The following is a 7,387-nucleotide window of genomic DNA, read 5'->3' on the forward strand; positions in this document are numbered from 1 at the left end:
GATTGCCTCGTAAGCTTGTCCATGTTATATTTTCTTGCACTACAGAAATTGGTTTTTAAACCTAACGGTGTCTGCGGGATAAGATTTTTTTAACCAATGTGAAGCAATTGTTGCAAACAGTTTTACAAAATGTTCTGTTTGTGCTGAAATTATTTTTTTAATTTTACATTTATATTGTCAAAAATCACTTATAAGTTTCTTTGGATGAATTCAGTAAGTATTTTTAAAAGAATATAGTCGGAAGCAAAGATTTAAATAATTATTTTCTTAAATTAATTTAGGTAAACCTTTATTGATTTTCTGTAGTAACTTTCGCACAAGTGAGTTAGTCCTAATTTATAGATTTTTATTTTGTTTTCTTAAAAGTTATTATTAGAATATTTACTCAATCAAAAACTTATTTGAAAATATGTTTCAAAGATTATATAATCTAACTCAGATTATATAATCTGAATTAAACTGTATTAATCTAACTGAAATATATTTTAAATTATATATTTTAGAATATTATTTTGTATTTTGGATTGTACTATTTAGAGTATATATTTCTATTTTGTATTGTATTTCAAAAAGTAAAAGAGTAATAAAATTAGAATTTCAATTTTTGTAGGGTGCAGCTTATATATATATATATATATGGGATTACAGAATGCAATAGCCCAAAGATTGGTCGGCTTAGCTCTTTGGAAATAAGATAAGCCCAAAAAAGCTGGGCAAAAACTTCCTTAATGACATTTTTGTTTGCTCTGATGATTCTTTTGGTTAACAAATTAAAGAAGTGATCACATTTTAAGCTAACAAGCGATGCAAATTGGGTAATTTTTAAAATAATGCGATTATCAGAAAGAATAAACTTTTATAATTATAAAAAACTATCAAGTGGTTGTGTAAAAACTGTATATTTCTATTCTTCGTTTATCACTTCTTTGTTAAATTTAAAACAAATATTCTCCTTCGATCTCCTAACTTACAATTATCAACTCCTAATATATTTTTCTACCTGGTCTCATATCCTACTTCGATTATATGCTCTATTAATTATTTAAAAGAGACATTCAATAAAATTATCCAAAATTTTAATTAAGAATAAAGGAAAATCAGTTCATAAGATACAAACTTTAAACATTATAAAGATATCTTTCATTTTAAAAAGTTATCTAAACTTTGACCCACAACAATATTAATACATATTTAATAGAAGGATAGTATACAGGATATCCAAAGTTTAAAGTCTAGTTTAATACTTTATGAAATTAAAGATTTTGATAGAATTAGAATTATATAAATGAAAAATTACTTTGTTATGTTTTTAAAAAATATATATAAATATTTTTTTTAAAATATTAATTTTATAAAAAAATATATTATAAGTCTATAAGGTTGAGGTAAACTTAAAATATATTTTTTAATATTTCATTAGATAACTAGCTATTGGATCATCCATAAATATATAATGTCATACAAAGTTAACACGTCTACATGTAGAAGGGGCGAACTGACTCGTTTGTTTTTCCTGAACTATCACGGGTTTGTCAATTCGTCCTGTTATAGGGTGAGTTGGTGGGTTGACTTGTTTTTATTTTTATTTTTTTTGTTTTAAATCTATTTATTTGATTGTGGTAATTGATATCACTTTTTGAACAATAAAAATGCAAGAAAGAGATATAAAATTGAATCAAATTTAAATATTTTAATCAAATAAAGTTTAATGTCTAACAAAATAAAATAAATATCAATAATAATTCAATGAATCAAATTATGTATAAAAAAGCTAAAATTCTACGTAAAACATTCATCATCACCAATTTTGATTAAAAAAACATGATATTCTCTTTAAAGTGTAAAAAAAAAAAAACTATCAGACTAATTTATCTCGCTTGTGACCCTACAGATTAGGTAAATCTAACCAATACAGACAAATAAATTCAAAAAGTTAGTGAATTGATTTACTATCCACCAAATCCGATTCAATTTAATAAGTTAATTAACTGATCCACTAAATTCGATTCAATTTAACATATTAAAAAGTAATTAACCCAATGCCCATATTTCTACTTTTATTTCAAAGGCTTGTGATGGATGTGTTCTCTCACTATCTTTAGAGTATTCATTTTCTTAATTGTAATTATGGTGATCTTATAAAATTTTGTATTTTTAGCTTTTTTTTCTTACATTTTTGTTTTTAATATTAATTATTTGTGATTTTGATATTTAAATTCATTTTATTTTATCTGTAACTTTATTTAACTTTTAGTTCAACTATCCGCAATTTTTTATTATTTTAGATATGGTACAGAGCGATAGGAAATACACATTATACTTATTATTTTACAAAGAAAAATAGCTGTTGTGAGAACTCGTTAGAAAATATAATTCAGTATTTTAAAATTAAAAATTAGACAAAATTGTAGAAAAATCATATTTATATAAAAATAATAATTAATATTTTATGAAAAAATGGGAACTAAAATTATAATTAATTCTGTTTTATGTGAAAACAACAACTTTACCTACAGAAATATCGGAACAAGTAAATTAAGACGTAAAATAAAAAGAGTGTTGGGATCTCCAACGTGTGCTCCTATTTATAGTAAGCCATAGGGGCAACTCTGTAAATTTAATTTTTGTTAGGTTTCCTAAATTTATTACGGTAGGTTGTTGATTATGAGATAGTTCTAATTTTTAAACAAAAAATAAATCATAAACTAATTTTTAAGTGTAAAAAGAAGTCTCGAACAAGCGTAATATCTTTGACACTTTGATACTAAAAACATTATTATTTTCTTATAATATAATATTTTATTTAAAAAACGATTGTTAAATATTTATTTACTATTAGAGTGTCAAAAAAATTTTACTTTCTTTATAAATTATAAATTTCATAATCCAAATTATCATAAATTTTTAAGTAAAGTGGGTTAAGTTATTTAAATGTATTTTGTTTTTTCAATTTATGTTTTATATAGTTATTACATTTAAATCAAAATAGATTAATTAGACTCATATAATAAAGTGTTCATTTATTTCAATAAATATTAATTATAAATAAATAAATAAAATATTAATTCATAATTTGATTAATAAATAAATTAAGTATCTAAATTTAGATTTTTAGTTTTAAGAAGATCAAAGTGATTAGACTTATATTTAAAAATTATATATTTCTAATTTAACCTAACTCAAATTCATATAATTCAACCTCATTCTCATATCCAAATGCAAATGTAAAAACTTAAGATAATTATTATTGAAGTTAGGTAAGATTCAATATATAGGTAGTTGTGAATTGATTCTATAAATTATAGTAAAATGCTAATAATAATTTATAATGATCACACCCTTTGATGATGAAGTTAGTTTTCCTTTTTTTTATCTTAAAAAAATTTATACGTCACATTTTCTATTGTTCTTGGGAAAATTTGACAAAAAAAGTTTAATTATGCCGTAGTCGTTTTTAAGTCTGATATTTTTCAACGTTATGGTAGTTTATGGTGAGTAATTAGTGTGACTTGTGGCATATATATGTTATTAACGTGTTTTCATTTATTATTATATTTAACTCAACACTTTATTGTTATTACTATCTTTATTTATACATGTACCTATATATAAAATATTATTTCTCATCGTCCTCTTTTTTTACATAAATCTTTTTCGATTTTATTAATATATTTTATTTTATTATTTTATCTTTTAAATTTTAAAATTATGAGAATGAATATTTCGTTATTTAATCAATTAAATAAAATTATTTTTTAGATTTTTAAAGTAATATTAAGAAATTTTTAAATACAAATTAACTTCATAGTATTCTATTAATTTCTTATTTTACCTAAGTCATGAGAGAAGTTTTTATAAAAAATAAAAAAAATACAACTAAAGAAGAAATTACATAATATATATATTTATATATATAAAGTAAATCAAATTAAGAAAAAAGAGTTAAATTAAATAAATTTTAACTACTATTATAAAATGGGTAATTCAACTGCTTGAATTGAATGGGTTAGGTGAATTGTTCCAATGAATGGCCATAAAAAGTTAGAGCAGTTTGCCGCTGGCCGTTGGCTTGATTTGTGTTTAATCAATACATAAATTTTTGAATAAATTTTCTTTTTTAAAACCTAATTTCATAATAGAATTTTGTTCTTTATTTATATTTTATAATTTCGAGATAATTTTAATTCTTACATCCAATTACATTTTTTTTAAATAAAAGCTTTCATGTTAGGTATCACTATGCCACTTAAGATCTCAGCTAGGTTGACACCTCAAGTAACAACAATCATTTACCATCACATGAAAAAAAAATATTATTAAACAAAAGAAAAAATAAAAGAAAAAAAAAATACAAAAATACGGGGACCAGACCAAAACCCATATGTTAACAAAAACGATACATCCAATTACATTTAGCTTTTGATACAGTTTTATAGACAAAAATAATAATTAATAATGCGATATTAAGAGCATATACAATTTTAATATAAATAAAACTATTATTTTTTAATACGTATATTATATTTCAAAATAAATAAACAACGAAAAATATTATTAAATATTTTAAGAATGTAATCGTGTTAAGGAAATGCAACTCCATAAATTTGGTAAATTGAGACAATATAGAGTAATGTTTTTATATATAAAAAATTATAATTTTCAATATATTCAGATATATTAAATTTAAATTAGTTTTATTTTAAATTATTTTATTTTTAACTTTTTTTCTAAAACAATTTAAATGGATTGAATTTTTATTTTTGTTTATAGTTGAGTATTTTAATTATCAAAATATACATAAATTTATTTAATAGTAGACCAAACTTAATGACTCAAAAATAGTAATTACTGATATTTTTCGGATGATGTTATGCTTGATCTAAATTTGTTGAGACTTTCCACTTTACAAGACAGTGCCTTTTTTATTGATATTAAAATTAAAATTATTTTTAATTGAGGTTACTTATAATTATTTAAATTAAGAAATGTTGTTTTTTTAGTTATTGATTTGGGATTATCCTATTTGACTTTACTGTCAATGTTGAACATTTTTTTTTTAACTTAAATTGGTTAAAAATAGTTTTAGTTAAGGTTGATTGAAAGATTTCTCACACCACATTTTAAAAATTGATCATTTTTTAACAAAATAACTTTGTAACGTTTGAAAAATAATAATTGGAAATTTTAAAATACAACTAACCTTAATTGAAAAAGAATTTGGTTATTAATTTCTTTTTTCTAAACACCCAATTACATTTAAGAAATCACACATTCAAGTAACATTTTAAAAAATATAAATTACTTATAGTTTTTAAAAATAATTAAACTTATCCAATATTTTTTTTAAATGTCTAATTATTTAATTTTAAAATAATCTTTTAAAATATACACTAGAACTTTTAAGAGTTGCCACACTTCAATCCTATTTATTAATTTTATAACAAAAGTTTTTCAATTATATTTAAAGTAGAAAGAGAATTTAATTGGTGAATTATGTATATGTTATAACACCCTCACTTTAATAGAAAATCCGTACATATAAAGTACTCTATATTAATTTCTAAAACAAGGTTTACATTCACATTTTTTTTATAAAATTTATTAGGCATCACTATGAAGCTTGAGATTGAGACCTCAAATAATAATAATAATTTACCATCACATGAAAAAAAAATTATTAAAAAAATAAATAAAGAATATACAAAAAAATATAAAAGGACTATATCAAAATCATATATTAACAAAAACGGTACATAGGTAATATAAACTTATTAATAAATAACTTTAAAAAAATACTAGATGTAAGCCTATTATACCAATGAAAATACTCTTTATGAATAAAACTTAAGTTAACAAACTTATCAACACATGTATTCATTTCAGAACAAAAAATGTGAGAAACCCTAAACCTAATTTTTTCCACAGTACTTAAGACAAGTGTTTCACCTATTACAAAACATCAAATGAATATTAATCATAACAATAAATACAACACAAACTAAAAGAGAATCATATTAAGTCATAAACTAGTAAGACTTGTTTTTTTGAGTGTGTTCAATAACATGTATAACTTCATAAAATTCAACAACTAAAACCGTCTCAACATCAAAAACAATAAAAATAATTTTTTTATTGGTGGGTTTGAAATTTTGAGAATATTCATGGACGATAATTAGGATTCCTCGGAGGTTGTGGGTTTTGTTCAATTTAGTGTTATGTTTCATTGGTGACCTTTGATTTAAGAGACTTAAATTTGGGCACTGTGACAAATTCTCCATTTTTTTTGTCTTTCATTCTACTAACAAATATTATTAAAACTAAATCATAATAGTTGAAACTCCATGAGATCTCAATCTGTTTTTTTCAGATTTTAAATCTAGATAAATTTTTGGCAAGTATTTATTCCATTAAATGCTTTCATGAATGTTATTGAAAATATTAAATATTAAAATTAATTGCATATTTTTTTTGTTTTTTTTTTCTTTTAGATTTTAAATATGGATTCATTTTTGTCAAGTATTTATTCCATTAACTGTTTTCATGAATACTATTAAAAATATTAAATATTAAATTAAATTTTTTATTTTTCCAGTTTTTAAATCTATATCCATTTCTGTCAAATATTTATTCCATTAAATATTTTTTATGAATGTTGTTGATAATATTAAATATTAAAATTGATTAATTTTTTCTCTTTCTTAATTTCTTAATTGTGCAAATTTGTTTTCTGAGATTTTAAGGACACCTTCTAAGTTCCTGTCTAAAAATCAAAAAAATATTTCCAGGTTAAACAAATGTGTGGCGTGATTATTTGTATTTATATTAATTGAAATATTTATTATAATTATAAGATAATTTTAATATAAATAAAAAATATTAATTATCTTTCATTTATCCAAAATAATTGTTCAAGCGACAATCTTTTGAAGTTAAGGTTAAAGTTCTCACTTGACAATTTGATGCTCAGACCATATATAGAAAATAACAATTATGTATCAACACTAAAACATATTCAAAATGTCAACTAAATATTTTATCATTTGCAATATTCTTAACAAGTTTACATTGTCCAATTACAATAATTTATTTTTTATTTTTCATCACTAAAAAAAATTATTAAATATAAACTAATTTTAGATACTAAATTAATTAATCACTACATTAACTAAATTATAGATAATTTTATAAACTACAAAAACTTAATTTTTATTATTAATAAAAAATTATAAAATAATTTATAAATTAATATTTAATTATTAATTATCAAGATTTTAACTACTTACTTACTGATATTTTATATCATAAATTAGAAATTAATTTATAATTAAAAATATTAATAACTAAAATCTTACTAATTAATTTAAATATTAATTTAAAAATTATTTTT

Source organism: Phaseolus vulgaris, chromosome 2, assembly GCF_051622355.1.
Source record: "Phaseolus vulgaris cultivar YP4 chromosome 2, ASM5162235v1, whole genome shotgun sequence".
In the NCBI taxonomy this organism is placed as follows: Eukaryota; Viridiplantae; Streptophyta; class Magnoliopsida; order Fabales; family Fabaceae; genus Phaseolus; species Phaseolus vulgaris.